Source organism: Parus major, chromosome 2, assembly GCF_001522545.3.
Source record: "Parus major isolate Abel chromosome 2, Parus_major1.1, whole genome shotgun sequence".
In the NCBI taxonomy this organism is placed as follows: Eukaryota; Metazoa; Chordata; class Aves; order Passeriformes; family Paridae; genus Parus; species Parus major.
The window spans coordinates 11,679,419-11,700,479 of record NC_031769.1 but is presented as its reverse complement, the minus strand read 5'-3'; the positions used below and the strand labels follow the sequence as shown (position 1 = coordinate 11,700,479).

General features: G+C 38.6%; 1 long non-coding RNA gene across 1 annotated transcript; it reads left to right on the top strand.

The window, feature by feature from the left end:
• Positions 1 to 93: 93 nt before the first annotated feature.
• On the top strand, positions 94 to 20,192 carry LOC107214327. Its single transcript, XR_004500464.1, has 3 exons — positions 94 to 311; positions 831 to 893; positions 16,324 to 20,192. It is a non-coding gene; the product is annotated as an uncharacterized LOC107214327 (long non-coding RNA).
• The last annotated feature ends 869 nt before the right edge of the window (positions 20,193 to 21,061 follow it).

Sequence of the window (21,061 nt, the reverse complement as noted above, 5' to 3'; positions counted from 1 at the left end):
ATAAAAATTCCTTCATGTACCCAAATACAAATTAATCCACCTACTGCTTTGGGTCTTTTCCACTAAACAAAGCTTTTTCTTCTTCAGAGAGACAGAACCAGCAATACTCAACTGTACACCACACCAAAAATATGTTATATCTTTAATTGCACAAATATTCCACTAAGTTAAATGTGGCCTAAAGCACTGAAATTTGCCATTCAACAGCTCATCAAAGGCTTTGAAAAACTTTTTAAAGAAGAATAATTTCTAACTGAAGATTTCTACAGATAAATGTAGAGGGTCACATTCTTAGCTGGTATAAAAATGAGGTAAGTCCAATTAGATTATTCTAATTTATGATCTTGAGACATTTTTGAGATAGTATCTATGAGATATTTTTCCATTGAAGGCTTTCCTCCCATGAGACTTACAAAGGGATACATTTTTACTTTTTTACTTTTTATTTTTTACTTTAAAAAAATATTATTTTACTACTTTTAATTTTCAGTCTTAAAAAGGTAAAAGTAAGAGATTTTTAATAGGCAAATCAAAGGTGGTATTTCTCACTCAAGGCCTGGGTAAAAGAACTAGGTCTTTCAAGATAATTGAAACTTGAGATGTTTTCCCTTATAAGTTTCTAGAACTTCTTAAAGAAATAGTATTAAGAATATAAACACTTATTTTTCCTATCTGCAAAACTGTGTTGTTTTCCCTGTCAGAATGCTTTTTGTAACAATTCCTGGATCGCATTTCCTGATGACATAGAAAAAAAATTGCAACTTTCTGTTTTAAGTTTCAATCCTTCTCTCACCTTAAGGAGTTGAAAATGTATTCTCTACCCTATATAGGTATACAGAAGAGTTTAAATGTGAACCACAGCCAGGTTTTCAACAGTATGAGCTAAGGCATAGGTAAGGATTTAAATCTGACTTCTCCATGAGGATTCCATCGTTTGATGAACAGCAATAGGCAAAGTGGTGGACTAAATCAAGTTTGAATTTTAGCCCCAATCCCTGCTCTGAGACATTAGGTTTTGGACCAGGTTGTATCAGAGGGTTTGAAAATGAAGTCGTTGCACTGCTGTTTAGTGAACTGCAGGGCATTTACTTGTTCACCAACATTTAAACACAGAATTTAATAGCTATTCAAAGACAACTCCAGAGGGTTGGATTCTCCAGAATCAGCCTACATGGGTCAATTTTACACCAGTGTATTGTTTCATTGAGAGCTACAAATCAATTCACATAAAATCTCAATTTTTTTACCATAGTTTTAAAAAAGCAGAATCCAAAGCAGCTTCTCGAGTAAATAACTCTTGCTCAAAATGGCTCTGTTTAAGTCATAACTGCAGCATTTAACCTCAGAAGGGAAAGGTATAGCCTTGCTACTGAGATGCTATGAGGAGTGGGTTTGCTGTTATTCCTGTTTAACAGAGCTCTCATGCAATGCTCTGGGGTCCCAGAGGATTTTCTTTCTGTGTTTTCTGCCTGCCAGAATAGTGGGTACCAAATCACCGTCCATATAGTCTATCCAGAGAAAGAGAAGCACAGCCTAGACAGGTAAATTATGTAAAGCTCTACTAAAATCACACAATACATAATCAAGTGGAGGCCTGAGCTGCCATCAACAGCAAAACACAGCTTGCACCACTTTGGGAGGGAAGGAAAACAGCCACAACAGTTTAAAAATCCTGGTTCCCCTGTGGTCAGAAATGGTATGCTGGAACTTGAACCAGTATGCAACCACATTTAAACATAACTGTGGCTGGAATGGCTTGAATTCTAATGTGGACAGTACCTAAATTAGAAAAGGCTTGGGAGAAACTGCATGCTAATGTGCATAAGGGAGTATAAATGACTGGCACCAGTGTCACTTTCACTTTGTTAATTAAAGCAGCCTCAATCATTTGAAAGGAAACAGGATTCAGAGAAGTGGAACTGGCTTCTGCTTTTAGCACAAGGACAGAGACCCTCTAATTTTAACTCTTCATGAATGTAGCATTTGAGCAATTAGACTTACGAAGCAGGGAAGAATCTCCCCATTCTCTCAATAGAGGCAGCTCCAGCTGAGATGGTGTCATGTTCTGGTTTAGAAGCAGTCACGTTTCTCCACACCCATTCCTAGACAATTGACAATATTTTCCTTATGAGATTTTTTTTTTTCCACTGGGAGCAAAGCTCTTTAGTATTTGCAGAATGTAGTGTAGGTGAGGGTCACTTCTCAGCTGTAAGTTAAATGTCATTGTCATCTACTGGAGGGCAGTGGACCAGCAGCTGTGTGTTTTCAACATCATGGTGTATGATGGAATGTTTTGTCTCCCATGGCAAGTTGCCTGAACCACTTGGTGAGTTGCTGCCTCCCTAGCTCACTGCCTAAAGCCCAGTCCCAAGGCAGGGGAACACATCACAGGACTGTCACCTTCACTGCAGAGGGGCTGATCCTGCTGGAACCTACTGATCAACACCAAGCTTAGGTGATTACAAAAGCAGGGAATGTATCTCTGCACCACCTTCACTTGCTGCAGTTGTTTTCCAGTGTTGATAAACACACTATAACATCCATTTTTACACAAAATAATACCACTTGCTTTTCAGAGTAAGGACAGGATACCTCTTAGTAAAATGTGCTGCTATGTGCCCGTGATGGTTTTAGCAGGGTGTTAATAAGCATGCAGGTTGGCTTTATTACTGCTTCTGAAATAAATGAAGGTTTCTTTTGTCAAAGCTTTTAACAGACTTTTGGATTGGGAAAGTGCCGAGATGGTCACAGGATCGCATGACTCAGAGGGCTACTGAGATTTAAAAGTGTTTTAAAAGTTTAAAACAATAAAAATAGCTCTACTGTGTCATTTTTAATAGATATAAATGTGTGTTACACAATTCAGACCCAGAAACTCCTTTCAGTAATGAACAAAGATCATCATCATAGCTGACATTTCTGAAATGCTTGAAAAGTAAGTTCAAGGTCATGTTTGAATGCAAACATGTTACACACAGTAATTATCATGAGTTTGTTATATGTGCTGGTACAAAGTATTCAGAGAGTCATGTATCAAGTAAACTAATGGTCTATTATTGAGCAAAGTTTAACATCAAGCAATGTGCTATGAATTTTAAAACATTTTTTTAATGTCAGACACAGAAACTGTAATGAGAAAAGTATTTTGATTACAGAAGATTTACGAAAGGGGAGAAGAGGGAAGGGGGGAAGGAGAGTAGAGGGAAAATTTATTTAAAAAACAAAACACAAGGCAACATTTTCTAAATGGATAGCATTTAGACCCTGCTGTGAGCTAACAGGATGGGATCTATGGAAGTGAATTAAACTGTGTTATGCATATTAATATCTTGAATTTCCCAAGGCAGGTGAAACTCTTTCCTGTTCATTTCTAAGCTTGTACATCCTGACCCAGTGTCAAACTGAAACTGGAAGGCTGAAAGCGCTCTTGGCCTCTCCAGGAGACCTCTGTGAGTAATGCACAGGTCTCATCTCCTGACACAGGATCCCTTTGCTGGAGGCAGTTTCAGTATTAATCAGCCTGTCCGTCGCTAGGGGCTACAACCTGCTAACAAAACCCTCAGACTTCTCCCTGATTCATTGCAGTCCATGCTCTAATTTTACAGGGGTTTAATTTAAGTAATGTAATTTCCCCCAAGATTTTTTTTTTTTAGGAAAAAGGTGTTTTACCAAAAATATATATTGATGCCGTGATCTTTTCCTACTACTTATTTTATATTTGTACTGTGCTAAAATCTTGGCTTGCCTGTTTTTTAAAATTCCTGGCAAAACACTTCTAATGTCACAGTGGGGACAAATCCTGGAGAATTGTCCAGGAAGACACATTAATTAATATGTGTGCTGGTGGCACAGCAATACCTGCCAATAAAGTGAGTGGGAATTGAGTTCAGGGCTATATTTGTTCAAGGCATCTCTGGAGGTAAAGCAACCACATGGATTTCATCACTTCACAGTGGTGTGGCCCCAACATACAAGGTTCCCAAGGGTGAAATTCACTAAAAAAAAAATAAATAAAAAATAAAATTTAGTGCTTAACCAAAATGGCATTACTGTGACTATTAGAGATAAGGGAAAGGGATAAGATTCAGACCTGAAGGGCTAAACCACTCCAGAAAATTTAGGGGTGTGATTTAGATGGCTCTACAAGTTGAGTTCAGCAGGGAAGAGGAAATGCAGCAGTGGGATCCAGTAGCTCCATGAAGGAATGAGACAAAATGTTAAGACCCAGCAAATAATCTTGAAAGATATGATTCAGCAAAGCATATTACCACTGTTCAGATATTTTCCTTGGCCAGGCACAGGCTGCCAAGTGGGAACCTATAGAAATCACAGAGAACCTCCAAATAAAGAGAGAAATATATTTGCTGCCTAAGAGATGTAATTGGCATTTGATGCAATCAATATTTTTCACCCACTGAGTGCCCATCTAGTGAAAGGATCTATTTCTGGGTTGTTACTGTCTTCATTATTTCAAAAGCCCTGGGAATGACCACTACAGTCATTGTAACAGTCCTCAGCCTTCTTCCTGTGACAGTTTTCATTGGCAGATCTCAACATTCACTACAAGAGAAGTCAAAATCATTAACCTTATCTTATAAACAGGATGAATAAGGCACAAGAGGGACAGAGGGGGCAAGATCTCTCCTGAGGTCAAACAAGGACTCAGACACAAGCCTGCACAGTCCCAGGCCAGTGATCAGCTGTGGGGGTTCCTAATCCATTCCCTCTGCTCATCTGTCTTTGGTCTCTGATGTTTCTTTAAGGTCTATACACATAAATGAGGCACTGATACAGAACTGGTAGAGTTCCAGACAGATCATTGACATTGTTTCACTCTTGTCATGTTTAAATATTTTTTGTTCCCCACCCAAAATTACTTTAGAGACAAACAAGTTTTAATAACTCTAGAAACACCTGTGTCTACTTAAAACCATTTCCTAATGCAAAGCCACTCCCAAGCATAATGGCATATGTTACATTTTTTAAGCAGAGCATTGAAGTCAGTGGTTGTGATTGGAATTTATCTGCAAAGATATTGCAATATTTGGAGGTGTTGGGAAAGCCTTTTTAAAATTCCACTTACTGGAAATATGAGAAAGGAATGTTTATATCACATTTTTTAAAAAATACAATTCTAGCCCTATTTTATGAAATAAAGCCAGGAAATTGGGAACTTAGGAGCCTTGAATATAGGGATTAATTTAAAGATTCCAGCATATTGGCACTTTTGCTTATTTGCATGCTTTTCATAAGACTTCCTGTTTTAGGAAATCTTGCTTTTAATTTTTGATGACTTAGGAGTAGTGACTGTTTAGATCCAGGGAAGAGTTTTTTGCTCTGGTTTTTGTATTTCTTATGGGAAACTCCTGGAGAATTATGGATCTGGTAGATAAAAGCATGCTAGGAACAGATTTCCTGGGCACAAGATGTTTATGGTGACTGAAAGGTGCAGGGCTTTCATTAGCCTGTGTCCAGATTTCCGTGTCTAACTGTGGTAACAAACCTACCAAGCTGCTCTGAGAGACAAAGGTGGGGGCAGGGAGGGGGCTGGGGCCCAAGGCAATGCACTAATGGGGGCTCGTCTCTGTTTTGAACAGTAACTCAGAAACAAAAGGATAAACTCTAAGTCAGGATACAAAACCTGTGGCCTAGCTGGTAATTCGTAACTATTGCCCCCCAGTTCTGTGCCTCTGAAAAGCTCTTTCTCTTCTACCTCACACACAGAGAGGAGCATATCAATATGCTCTTCAGAGGAGATGGATGGAGAGCTTAATTCACTTTGCAAATCTATGGAAGCCACACTTTAGCACTTTGGCACAAACTGCCTCTGACATTGAAAATTAGTAAAGAAAAGAAGTGGTGAAAATGTCAGGAGCGGGAGGACTTCATTTTTCTCTTGTTTAAAATGTCATCTGTTATCTGCAATCAATGCAAGGAGACAACTTCCCATACTATAATGATTTACAGTATGTTTATAGGCACAGATAGTAGTAATCACAGGGTTAGGCGAGTGTCTCTTGGTGAATTCTTTAAGCCTCAGAAGTGCTTAGTTCTGCAGTTCCCTCTTCCCAGGAATGCAGGGGAGATCAGCAGAGAGAGCTGTGCAATTTCTGCCTCTCCATACCCAAACCATAAAATCTGCAGCCTATCTGGCTTCAGCTGTGTATAAACATACCCCATGATCACATGCCTATGACTTTAAAAAAAATGTTGTCTTTGCCTCTGAAGAGAAGGTAATAAATATTTTTCACTCTTTTCATATCTAAACAAATACCTACGAAAGGAAGTACATTCATAGTCTTGGTGCTAGATTTAATGTTTTAAGCTTTCCATTGTTTGGAATTTCCTGTTTAATGCCTTGGAAAAAAAAAATTCCATTACAGATTTTTGTCCTTTCCCAGTGAGAACTCATTGTCCAAATCTTTTAAATGGTGCTGAGATGAATGAGTCCAAGTTTATTCATTTCCTTTATGTCCACCAGAATTTGGGATACTGCTGGATACAATATCTCCTTTGCCCCCAGAATTCCTGTTTAATATTCCTTAGCAACAGAACCTTGGATGTCTTGCTGGCTTTTGTAGCCATACAACTCCACAGACATCACGTGCTCTTTTCCACCCAATACTCCATGTGAAGCAGGGAAGTGTTAAACTCCCAGTTTATGGATGGCAAAATAAAAGAAAAACATCTCAGCACTTAATACTTCAGAGAAATTTTAATCTGAAGTTCAGTGCACAGAGGTGGAGTAAGAAATGAGTGTCAGGGTTTCACATCTTGGGCCAGAGCCACAGTAGCTTATTTGTCCTTCTTGTCAGCATATGAGTGGTGGCTTTTAATAAACAAAATGATTCCTGCATCTCAAGGCCACTCCCCATCACGTTTGCATGATGGTTTTCCAGAGGAGTTACTCATAATGTCCCCACAGCAGCTGCTACCAAACTCCACCTCCTACAGCAGGGAAAGGCACAGTGTTTGTTTCGTGTTCAAAATTAGAGCTGGTCAAAAATATTCAGTTGTTTTTTTTTTTTAATAAAGATGCTCTGTGTTCTTACAAGTCCTATTTCTTACAAAAATTCAATTACAGTTCTTTTCATTAAAAAGTTGAAGAAACCTGATCTTTTCATCTTTTACGCTCTGAAAGCACTGAAAACTTAGCAAACCCAAATCAGCTAAAGGCATAAAGTCCAAGTCTTACACATTCACAGGTGTTCCAACCATTCTTTTTCTAACAAGCTTTTTCTAACTGCTCAGAGGCTGTCATCTCTTCCCTAACACCCCCAAAGCCCAGTATACTGTGAATGTTATAGGGCATACAGTAGGTTAGATTATGGGCTAATTTTTTCAAGTAGCTCCATCTTACACACTCAGTAGTTCCCCTAAAAATGAAACATATGCTTTGGCCTTTGGCATTTTCACAGTGCTCACTTGCCAGCTCAGTATTTATTTATTCCCAGGTTTCTTTCTTGGAGAGTGACCTTGAGCAAGCACTTTCATTTGTCCATATTTTACCACCATTTCCTCTTTCTCTCTTTTCAGGAGCTTCACAGAAAGCATTATCCAATAAAGGGGCAATCTGATTTTTGAATTTAAGAAAACTACCATAGTGAAGCAAAAAAAGTATATTCAGATCATTAAGGCAAAATAATATGAGTAATAAATAGTAAATAAGTGGCATGACCTGAGTCATAAATTGCAAGGTCTTGCCTCTGCTTATTTTACTACTCTGTGCTGCTTTTGAACAGATTCTCAAATATCCCCCCAGAATAGAACATATAAACACAACTCACAAAAGTCAGAAAAAGGATATAAGCTCATGCAATATAAAAATAAGGGTTAATTCACAACTATAGATAGCATTTCAACTCTGTATGCACAGTACTCAGCATATATTCACTAATAAAATCTAACTTGATGCTTTATGGAAGTAGTGATGTTCCTAGAAATCCTTAGTATAGTAACATTTTGGAAAACAACCCTCTAAGTGAGGGGATCAGTCATTTTCCTTCTGCAACAGTAAAAGCTTCAGGATTTCAAATGGATAAACACTCTGCAGTTTGAGCTTTGTGAGTCATACTTAACAAGGCAGATGTGTGCTGAGAATTAGCAGTCCATAATGCATGGGTTTTCCTTGTCTCTGACTAAATTACTTAAGACAGAGCAGGCAGAAAATGCAAAGGCTTGCACAGCAATGCATTTCTCCATCCCAGGACACAGAGGTCACTCCTGTGATGGCTGCATGGAGAAGGTTGCAGTGAAAGAGAGGAGCCACTCGCATGTGATGGTGCAAACAGGGATAGGAAGCCTCCCTTACACAGGGATAAGGATGAGCCCTGGGGCAGCTTAGAAATTGACTGTTAGGTCAGACTGAACACTGAGCCTGCAAATCACTGCTTCTGTGAACCCTATTCAGTTACACAGTTTCTTTGAAGTCAACAGCTGGTATGAAAAAAAAAATAAATTAATGGCATTACTCACCTTCATAAAAGCCATATTCATCTGGAGGAGAGAAATAAAGCTCTGCACACAGCAGAGGAACATCCTTTTGCTCCATACAATCATTCCTGACTCTTTCAAAACCAGGCTTCACATTTTGTTTTACCTCTTTGTCACCTTCATTTCATCCTTGATCCTGAACTTTTCTCAGCTCCTATTTTTCCTGCATCTATTAATCTGCTTCAGACACTCCCTGTGACTGTCACCTCTGTTTAAATTCCCATGTATATCACTCTTCCATCACCTTGACTGCTGCTCTTTCTTTTTCTACAATATCCACAAACTCCAGCACACAGCATTTGTAAAATAATGCTGCCTGACTTCTAGGATATTCAGGGAGCTCAGCTCATCCTACTCTCAAATAATTCCACATACCTCTGTATCAGTTTCAAATTGCCTGTCCCATTGCACACCTATTGCCCAGTTTAGAATTTTCATTCCCATATTGCAACCCATTTCCTTCCTCAATACATTTTTTTTTTAAATGGAAAGTCACTATTGTTTAGAAAATTCAGTTCCACCCAGAATAGCTTTTCTGTTTATTGCTCCCTCATTGAATTTTGGAGCCAAATTCATATATCCTGTAATATTTCTTTTGAAGTCAGTGAAACCATGTCCATTTGCTACTATTTTGCCCCATGGGGTTAAATCTGGAATTCTTAAATGACAGAAAAATGAAAAACATATTTTATAACCTTTGATTTCTCTTTCTGAAATTCTGTATTTATTTTGTAAAAATCTACTGCATATAATGACTTACTCTATCAAGCGCTTTATAAAAGATATATATAGATATAGATATAGATACATAAAATAGTTGCTATGAAATCAAATTGCCCTGTATCTCTGTAAATCCCTGTGCTATCTTTGAATATATGGTACGTCTTAATCATGGAATCACAGCTGAATACTAAATATTTGTACATGTAAGCCCCAAGGAATGCTAAAATTCTTTTTCCTTTTTAACTAGGCATGCTATTAATTAATGCATAGCAAAATGATTAAATGCATTTTTCAAATAATGAACAATACAGAGACAGACAAGTTAATTGATTGATTGGTGTATGAGCAGGGTCCTAATGGATTAGCATTTGCATATTAACACAGATCCAATCTCTCTCTCTCTTAATGAGCTGCTTGCCACATTTTGTCTTCTTTTAAGCAGCAGCTAGCACGATAAAACAAACCCACTGGATTGCTCTCTCTCAAGAGACCAAAAGACAAACTTTAAAAGAGGCCTTTCTCCAGCACTGATTTATAGAAACCCTCTGCACATCTATTTGGTAGGTATGTGGGGACAATAACTCTTTATCTCAAGTTACTTGTGAAAGGAGCCATTCTGAAAATCATGGATATTTAAAGCTACTGCTTATAAGATGTTCATAACATAATTTGCCCCACAAAGATCTGGCAGTTGGTTTTGCTGTATGAGAAGATGGAGTGGGATGTCACCAGCCAGCTCATTCCATCTGTGGTCTTTCCATTGCCATTGGCAGCTGGACTGTGCACATCCATCTGATTCAGCAGTTCACAGGGAAAGAATCTGAATAATTTCAGGCAGGTAGATGGTAATTTTTGGTCACTGGACTCATGGAGAAGGATTTCAAACCTTCCAGCATCTTCTGTACTCAAAGACTACATATAGGCAGTGTAATGAAGATAAAAGCAGTGAACGCGCCTCCCACCACAATAACATAGCAAATCTGTTGTCTCATTTATTCAATATATCTAAAAAGAAAATAACAAGAAAAAACCCAGGTGATTTGGTTGTATACAAATCCTAAATACTGGTGTCACCAGGTAAATCTGTGTGACTTTAGGTGCATGGCTATTGTGTGACTATTGTGCATGGCAGGACACAGAGATCTCCTGGACACCATCCATACCTACCAGAGTGTATACACCTGTGACCATGTGTTATAGCCCAGTTATCTGGCAATCTGAGCGACTTCTGGGGCCCACATTCACACCACAATAAGGAACTGCACTGTGCCATATAAGAAAATAGTTGAAGCCAGCTCAGAGGTCTGTAATACACCCCTGGTTTGAGCCCTGTAGACATGCCCTTTGAGTTCTTGGCCCACAGCCTTGATTAGAGTCAATTGGCATAGCTGTGCTACAGTCATTTCCCTGTTTACATAGGATGAGGATCTGGTGCATTATGTATTTTGGCCATGGAGTACAGCTCTGCCTTCTGCTCAGCTGGCTGGCTGTGAAGACTGCAGTTGCTGGGTTTTGAACTCAGCATTCAGGGTCGGACCGGGTGACACTGCAAAGCCTCCACACTCAGGCAAGTTTCCAAAGTTTCCAGGAAACCCATGTGACCTCCTGCTACCTGACTTTCCCTGATTGTTTCACTTAACTCTGATGGCTGCTGGGATCAACATTTACTGTGGGTGCTCAGAAAGACTCAAGCACGTCCTAGAGGAGCTGGTGCACCAGCAGTGAAGGTGCACCAGCACCCAGGCTCTGATGGGATGTGCTGTCTCCAGGGGGGATTGCCACACCATGAACCACAGGCAGATTGTGGGTGTCTGTATTCAGCCATGAAGAGACTCTGCTGCTGTTTTGATTGACATGGTTCATAAGATGTGAAGGGTATTTCCATCAGGGAAATACAGATACAGTTTAAAGCAGGCTTTAAAAAATAGACTCATTTCTGGATCCCACACCGAATGGTTTTAAGTCCCAGTTTGAGTAAGCAAGATAATTAGTCTGCTTGTGGAGGGTTCTTTTACTGTTTGTCTCAAGTGGATAGTCTTAAATTACTCATAATCTTATTTATATTAGTTTAACATAGAATGTGGGACTGTTTCTTTGTTTCATTGTATGAATGCTTTTTTAGATCCATCAACCTGCTCTAGTAATTTCAATTCTGAAAGAAATTTTTAAAATCTCTAATTATTATTCTAATTATGTTCATACTATGAATTATAATTACAGGTTGCATGTTCTTGATTAATGAAGTCCATCATGGAATTCTAGAAATCAGTGCTGAAGCATTATGCTACTGTAGTGTCTGGTGGTATCTGTCACATTTTTCATGGGAAAAATATTCCAGGCATGTGTAGCACTCTATCTATCACCTGTCTATCTGGGCATGATAAATGCAGCAAAAAAAACCCCAAAGCACTGACATTGATAGGAGTTTTCCATTGACTTCTATCAAACAAGAAATAGAGCCAGTTCAGGAGCCTCACCAAGGTTTCTGCTTGTAATAACTATTTTAAGCCTTTTTTTTTTTTTCCCCACAAAGTTATTATTGTATGAAAGGAAATATAAACAGACCTGATCTCACTGAAATGTCACATATATCCAATGTAAAAATTAAAAACAAAAGCGGGAAAACTATCATCTACAACCTTCTTTGCTCTTATTTTCTAATCTGCCTAAGGAGCTGCTGAAACAATTAGGACCTTTAAGATCTTGATAAAATCTTGTTTACCAGGATCCTGCAAAGCTGAAAAAGGCATAACAACTGTGTCCAATATTTGTATACTCTTCTATTCCTCTCTCTCTTTGTGTTTGACCTGTTTTAATATATTTCTGACTGTGCAGATTAGCCAGAAAACCAAAAATAGGAAATACTACTCCAGCTTGGTTTGCTAAGGTGTTAAAAAGGCTTGTGGATAATTTCACAGTGTGTAATGCATCTGTGATTCCTCCACTTCACAGCCCCTTCCTTCTCCGCAGCCTCCCCCATGCTTGTACTGCATCTGTGCATAATCAGGGAGAAGAGAAACCTTTCTTTTACACTGTCTTATCTCAATATCCTTTGTTCATGCCAAGCAGCAGCTCATGAATGCCAGTTGCTTTGCTCTACCTCTATCTTACAAAGGTTGTGTTTTTCAGTTCCAAGGGGAGAAACCTATCATTCCCAAACAATTGAAGAGATTTGTATCTGAACATAAATAAACAAAAGCTGTCCCTAGGGAACATGGAAAAGGTCTTTCTCTAGAGAAGCAGTTCCTTCATGGGCCCCAAGTCCCTGGGGCTGTGCTGCAGCTCCTGCAAAGGTCTGCCCTGCAGCCAGTGCTAGATTGAAGGAAAGCACATCTTGGGCTGAAGGGAGGGAGTACAAGGTACCAAGGGCTGCTGCTCCTCCTGGGGCACATGGCAGGAGGTGCCTGGGGCTGAGGCAGAGAATGGGAGGCAGGAAATCCTTCCCCCAGCCTGCCCCCAGTGTTGGGAACCCCAGGGTGCTTCCCATCCTTCCCAGGCTGTCCCCTGGGGACAGGGATCAGGACACGAGGGGGGAAAAAAAAAAAGGCAGCTAGAGGAATAATCACACTAGGGTTTGGAGCTGTTGGGCAAAGTATCCAAGTGCAGAAGGAGAGCTGTGTAAACTGGTGAAGTTAACTGTTATCTTCACAAAGGTAAAAAGCAAAGTATTTTTGAAGTCTAGCCTAAGAACTTCACCCTTTCACAGATGTCTGATAATACCCTCTCCCACCCTTAAACCTTTCCTCCAGTCAGCTTTTACTCTCCCTGTCTTTATCTTCAACTTGCAGCCTAATTCTTTGTCAAATCTTGTTTCTCATGGTGTCTTTTCCCTCCTATCAGAACTTTTTGTTCTGCAGAGGACAACACACCTGCTTTGGTCCAGTGCTCTAGAATTAGAGGTTATATCAGGCTAGAAGGGAAACACCTTATTCAACTCCCTGCTATTCACAGAGCACTTGTTTTTTCGTCTGTTCCCTATAGATGTTTAAATTATGCTATTTCCTGTTGTGTGTTCTGCAAGACACAAGAAGGGGTACATGTGTTTTAGCTGGTGTGATTCCTCTCCAGGGACAATTACACCTCATAGAGTCATAGATTACGCTGAGTTGGAAGAGATCCATAAAGACCATCTAATCCAACTTCTGTCCAACTCTTGGTACAGGACACCCCAAGAATCCCACCATGTGCTTGAGAATGTTGTCCAAATATTTCTTGAATTCCAGGCTTAGTGCTGTTACCACTTCCCTGAGGAGCCTGTTCCAGTGGTGAAGAACATTTTCCTGATATCCAACCTAAACCTTCCCCAACACAACTTCAGATGATTTCACTGGGTTCTGTCACTGGTCACCACAGGGAAGAGATCAGTGCCTGCCTCTATACTTTCTCTTGTGGTGATGTTAAAACTGCAATGAAGTCTCCCTCAGTCTCCTCTTCTCCAGGCTAAACAAGCCAAGTGTCCTTAGCTGATCCTCTTTTCAGTTGTATTCTACATCCAAAGAAATTCAGAATGAAAAACTATGTAGGCATGAATAAGCAAAGTTTTACTGAATTAAATTTTATATTCACTCTGAGGTAGTCTAGCCCAGAAGGTACTAAACACTTGGGGAACCTCTGTCAAACAAATTTAGTGCAAATGCATAAATTTATATGCTATCCTCTAATTAGAAACCTAATTACATCAGCAGACCATGGGTCACAATTGTGTAATTTCTATTCACTATAAAGCATTCAGAACATTTGCAAGAGATATTGTGCCTGAACCCTTCAAGTAAAAAAATGCTTTTGCAACATATTCACTGAGAAGAAGGCAGGGCCATAACCAATATAATCATGTGACACCCAATAGCATCATTGCAGATGGGAAATAGGAGTTATTAAATAAGACTCAGAAATGGGTGACACAATTGTCAACAACTTGTTCTTGCAGGGAACATTCACAGCTGGTGTAACTGCACTGATTCCTGCAGTGATACTGATTGAAATGACCTGGAAATATATCCTTCCAGTATGATGGCCTTCACTTTTGAGGGAATATTTTGCTGTCCTTTTATGTACTTCATTACAGCCTATTTTATCTGACTTGTATCCTCCATGTTACGGCATTATTGCACCATCAGTTCCTGAGACAGATACTCATCACCTCAAAATGCTCATCAAAACTCTGCTGCTTTGTGAGAAGCAAACTGAACTGCCAGCAACGAGAGCAGACTTGATAAGAGAAGCTGGCCTTTTGCTCCTCTCCTGCTTATATCCTGATAGGCAATATGTCAGGGATAATTTTTTTAAAATTAGAATTTAAAATTAGATTTTTTAAAAAAAATTAGACAGTTTGGTTTATTTTACATCAGCTTTTTTTCTCCCCAATAAAATAGAAATAGAAAGTAGTCTGCAAGAAACAGACATTTCAGACAGAACCATTTCACCAAGATGTATGAAGCAGCAAGGTCTTTTATAATGCCAAAATCTCTTTCAAATGTAAACATTGTTTACATTTGAATGTGAGCACTCACAAAAATGAAATATGAGAAAGGTGTGATTTGGCTCCTGTGGAACTCCTGAGTTTTCTGTGACTGGCATTTCTCCCTGGGGTAATTTATAAACTAATATTCCCCATTGCGAGAACATTGGCAGGCTTGCAGAGAGAATAGCTCCAATTTTCACTCAAACATATCTGGCTTACATCCAGAAATTGCAGAAAGAATTTACCACAAAAGTGAGAAAAAAAGGGAAATTCTTACATATACAGTATTAATGACACTCTTAAGAAAAATAAAATAAAAAGGCATATTTTGAGCAAAGGTACATCAAGACACTACTCAGAAAAATAAAGATGCAGAATATGGATTAGCAAAGTGGAATTTATTTTGATTACAAGCAAATGTAATTTATGAATGATACAAAAATATAAATAAAACTACATAAATAAGAACGCCTTGCTAGCACACAAAACTAAGTGGACACTGGAAGCTGCACAGATTCCCTTCTTAAGTGTTGGAATTTTTTGATCTAGGTCAAAGGTTCCACGAGCTACATGAATCAACAGATGTAGTAGTTTTGAAGATGTACACTGAACCTCCTTGAAACTTCTTAAAATAGAGTGGCTGCTGAAACAAGATACAGTAGCGTTGCCGGCTGCCTAGACACCGTTCTATTTTAATAAGTGTCATGGATGCTTTGGGGCATATCAAAAATAAATGGCAGTAAGTAGGTAGGAAGCCAAGCGTCTGTGACTTCCAGCAGAATTGCAATGCAAATAAACTCCAGTGAAGTCTTTCACAACCTCTCCAGGGTTATCTCTACACCATTGTTTCCAGTCAACAATTTATAAACTTGGATTTGCTGATTATCCTTGTCTGGACAATAGACTGCAGCTGCTAATGCTTTATATAATGGCAGAGTTTGACAAGTGATTAACAGACTAAACTAACTAATTTCACCTTTATCAAGGTACTGCAGTGAGTGTCCTTTAAAACCGTTGCTTTTCTTCTATTGGTTTTTACCTCAGCAGTTTCACTGACTTCAAAGAAGATGAATTTATTCTAGAATACATGACAAAAGCAAATTAGGGCTAAGGGATTTAAAATGCAGGCAAAAAGAACCTTCCAAAAGCCTAAATGAGTTTGGTTTCAAAACAAATGCTCATGAATGAGTGGAAAGATCATAATATATCAGGCATTGTTCCCATCTTCTGCCCTGCCCCTCTTGTCCCCTTGCCTTATCTAAATTTTATTTTCAAAAATAATTGAATATTTAAAATAACAGAAATATATTTATGTATTTATATTCAAAGACTAGACTTGTTTGCCAAATTGTATGAAAAAATTGCTTTTTCCTATTATTTTAACTCCATTAAATTATTATTTTTTTATTCTCAAATTGTCTATATAATGGAAAATCAATAAATAATTTATACATTATGACGGCAGCCATATGGAACTCTTAGGGTATGTACAAGTGCATGTGAAAAAGATTTTGGACAAGAAGAAAGCTCTAAGAATACTAGAGAAAATGCATACTCGATAGAAAATCTTTAGATAATAGTGAGATGCAATAAGAACATTCAAATCCTTTGTGTGTTCACATTAACACTGATTTGTTTTTATTCAGGAGATTGTAAATTGGTGACACCCTGGAGGAGAGTTAAACACGTGGACAGAACTTCTGTGTGGAACGTTTTGTTTCCAGCTATGTACATGAAAGGCATTTCTGAGAAGAAAGTTGCTGCAGTCACAGCCTAGCAAAGCAAACTTACTAATTAACTGCAGGCTGCACCACTTGCACTTAGCTACGTGCCCAGGCTGACAACACCGCCTTCAGTGCCGCTTTGCAAACAAATTTAAATATTCAGCGCACAGCTTCTGGGAAAAAGGCCATCTTTCTTCATGCTGTAGCTTTGGGATGTAACATTTATTAGTGACTTATGCTTATTTCCACTGGCTTTGTGATGCCAGGAGAGTTAGCAGCAGGCTGAATCCTCTAGGTGTATACACCCAGTAGGAATGGGGAAGGGAAGGAACTACCATGAGGGATGGAACAGAGGGAGGAATGTGGAGATGCCTGTGCAATGTTGGTTGGCGGTATGGCTGTCTGGAAAAACAAAATCTCCTTTGTGGCAAACGCAGAGGTTTAAAATCTGTTTACACTGTGTATCAGAATGTAAATAATTTCTATTTAAAAAGTACACCAAAAGTAAAAGCAAAGAATATCTCTGCCAAGTGTCTGATAACCAGCCTCAATATCTTTTGATCTTCTCTGTGTCTTCTACCAGTTTCCAGGCTCACAACTTTTATTCTCTGATGAGTGACCCCCCTCGTTGTCCTTTTTTCCTGCCTTCCTGGAAAAATTATGCCTTTTCTTTTTTGTTGGTACCTCAGTCTGAGGAATAGCTGCACTTAATTTGAGAGGGAAATGTTGAGAGCTTTTGTTGGAATGTTTACTGTGAACTCTTTGAGATGACTGGTGTTAATTTCACGCAGCATCAAGGGTTCATGAACAAAAATACACTTCTCCAGGCAAATACTGTATTTCTTCCCCTCTTAAAACACTGTTTGTAAAACGTTCCCTGCAACTTCAACTTGATAGGAAGCATCAAACTCTTACATGTGATAGAGAAAAAAAAAAGGAAGAATAAATCCAAGTTAGAATATGCACTTCTAGAGAAATCTGACGTTATTACTGGATAAATTGTGTTCATCCCCACTTGAGATTGCCATAGTTTAAATCTCTGGACAGTGAAGAGAAATAATTTACAGACTCACAGCCTGATTACTAGTTAAGAAAAAGTTTGCAGAGATTTTGTCCAGGCTGACCTGAACTAATCAATTTTCAGTTCTGACTTCATAATATGACCTGTGGTTTCTCTAATGCATGTGCCCTCTCCTGCAAGTGTGCTCCAGCTGGTTTATACTCACCATGACTGAATTCAAGCTTTCTAATAAAATTTGCGAGGGAGTGTGCTGTGGTGTTACAATGTACTTGAAGTAATAAATGAAGTGATCCTGACAGAGTAGAAGCTGCAAGATGATAGGTTGTGTGTCTATAAATGTTAGGTATCATTATATGCTCTCCTAGCCCATGGAGACCATTTCTGCTCTTTAGTGTCTAGTAGAATTTGACTCTTAATTTTCCCTGCAGAAGGGACTAAGCTGGAAACAACTCCTGCCTCTAACACCTCTTGAAAGGATTTGATGCATGAGTTAATTTATTCCATATCATAATTAATCATTTTGTCTCTCACTGTAAAAATGTACAATGTCATTTACATTGCACGTGTTCATTTTACCATCAGTATAGTAAGCGACATTTCCTGTAATTAAATAGAGATATTACATTAAACAGTTAAGATGTGTGTTATAACAGAAGTGAGAAGTGAAACAGAACCAATTTTCTATCCACACTTGAATCTACACAACAAAGCAAAGAAATGTACATAATTGACAATGCTGACAATGTGGGAGGTTTAGGTGGTCACCTTGAATCAGCTTGAGGAAACCCGCATGATTTTGAGAATAGGATTGTCAGTAAAGGTCATTGTTGTCAGACCACACTGCTGTTTATGCTATACAGGCACATATGGCACAGGTTCATGATGCTGCTTCTGCTCTGTCATGGTCATTACAGACTTCATCAAGAGCACCATCCTTCTACATTCTCTTTAGAATGATGGTAATCGAGATGAAAGATAGCAAAAAAGGGCAGGAACCCCTTTATGAAGATCCTTGATGTGAAAGTACGATAAAAATTTTCATCTTAAGAAAAGAATATTAAAATCAATAAAATGCATGAAAGAACAGAATCGTATTTGATGATAGGCTGAATTTGATGCTGAAAAATGCTGGAATGAAAGGATCTAATCATCAAGTAGGGTTAGTCCAGTTAATTAAAAAAACCCCAAACAAAACAACCAATGAACCAGACAAAAAAAAATTCCAATGGGTCTGCTATCTTGTTTTACCTTTTTTAATGCACACTGAAGAAGTCTCTCAAGGGACAGTCCATTGTACTTGTAATATACCACACAAAGCTACCATTGAATGGCCAATCTATCCATCTTAAAGAATATTAGACACATACATAGAAGAACGGAAATGACCATGTTAGCTTAGATATACAGAAGAAAAGACTCTGGCTCTATCCAAGCATTAATGCTGGGTTTGAGACTGGTTGTCACCAGATCACTGAGATGAGGGCAGGAGACCCTTCCATCAAACATTTGGCTGTAACTTGTCTCTTCTGTCAGGTATCAGCTGATTGTGTCCAGCAGCACTTTTGTCATTGAGCCCTGGAGCACAAGATTTGATGGCCATTTCAGTGAGTTTAATTGAATTGCTTGTATGACTCCACTGTTAGCTATAGGATTATTCAGTCTCACTAGGAATCTTCATTTGCCTTACTTCCTCTGAGAATGAACCCTATTACCTAATAAAACACTGTAGAACAAAACATATTTCCTTATAACAGTTTCTGACCTGAACTTTCTTTTTTTTTTGTTATACTATTTATCACAGAAAAGGGATATTCCCCTTCTTCAATTTCAATAGTACTTTTGATATGTTTGCTCAATTCCTCTCCTTTCTAAATCAAATCATTTCATCTTTTGAAACTCTCTTCCTTAAAGTCCTTTTTGTTCACTACCATTATCTTTCTCTGATCACACTAATATATGATGTGCAAATTCAAGACTTCATACTGCAAGGTCCTTAACACTGCTTGTCACTCACCAGATACTTAATTTAAAGCATACAAATATTCCCTCTGCTCTCAGTGTGATTTTTTGTGTAGTTTAATAAATGTTGAAGACATTACTGCTGGATGTTGCCAAATACATGTTTGTGCCTACAACCAAAAAACCACATGCAGTTTTATTAATCACCCTGGAAGGACAATCTATGTAGCTATTGATTTCAGCAACATATTCATATGCTTAAAAATAGGCCCACAGTTAAGCTTTTGCTTCTTCAGATTAATGCCAATCTGCATGTGTTTGCTCCCAGAAGACCACATGCTAACTACTGTCTGAACACATTATGACAACAATCTGCATGGAAACAAAAAGAGATGCTGGGGGAAAAAAATGAAATGAAAAAATGTAAAGAGAAAACTGAATTATGAAACCAAATTATGGCTAAGCACAATGACAATAAATACTTTTAGCCACAGGCAATAAAATATTGCATCATTAATAAAGCTAAGTGGAGAAAAATTTTGCTTGTCACTTTCATTTATAACCTAAATTTTATACTTTAGCCTTACATGTTAGCTCAGCACATTACACATCTCTCAGGCAATTCCCCTCTGGCCCCAGAAATCATGAGTTACTGTGGTTTCAAAAAGTGGTGAACTGGGTAAATGGGAACTGATTTTAAAGGATGAAATAATGGCCTAATTCAAGACTGTAGCAGTTTTAAAGGAAAGACACTTGAGACAGGGAAATGGGGAAGAACTGATGATATGGAGGTTAAAACTCCAGGTTCTCGTGGATGTGAGACAAACCTGAGAGGAACTTTCAGAGCATTCTTAGCTCAGGTGTGACTTTAATAATTCATGGGTTAACACAGGCTGTCAGTAATAGATACAAATAGTGCTGCTCTTGCCTTTCCCAGTGATCCAAACAGCAAGTCTATTCCATGTCCTTGCTCATAGAATCCATTCAAGAGACTGACCAAATTCTAGTAAAAGCCTGAAGAATTAGGGTAAAGGAGCTCTTCATTCTACCCCTTGAAAAGGCTGAAAGGTTGAAAAGCCAGGAGGAAATAGTGGCAAGTTATCTGTTAGTTACGCAGTGTAAGGAGGTAGTGCATCAGTGGTGTTTGTGAAGAAGCATCTTTGCTGCATGTTTGCCTTTCTTCAGTACATATAAATAGGAATAACACCATTTATCACAAGTTATGGCTGTCTAGGATCTCATCTTCCATATTTTTGGTATATCTCTAATTCAGGCATCAAGGCTGGGAAGATTTACTGGGGAGGAACCCAGATATGAAGTGAATTTTTGAGAGACAGGAAAGAAACAGCTGAACATAAACCTCCTGGCATTACCAGCTTCAGGAGGAAGCAAAAATCTCACCTGCAATCTCAAGGGAAACAGATATCAGGGGATGTAAAAAAGGACTACTGGGCTAAATGTTAATTCCCTTGAAATCTCCCTTCTGGCACTATAGAAACTAATCATTCCTACCAGCTCCTGTCTTTTCAGACATTTAAAGGATATGGTGTGTCAGCTAAAGCCAGGCATTACTTTTGGTTTTACTGTATGAGTGAGCAAGCAGTGCAATAGATATTTTATTATTTTACTGTGCTTGTTTTCTTGTCCTATGCTTTTATTTGAGGGCATCTTATGGACACC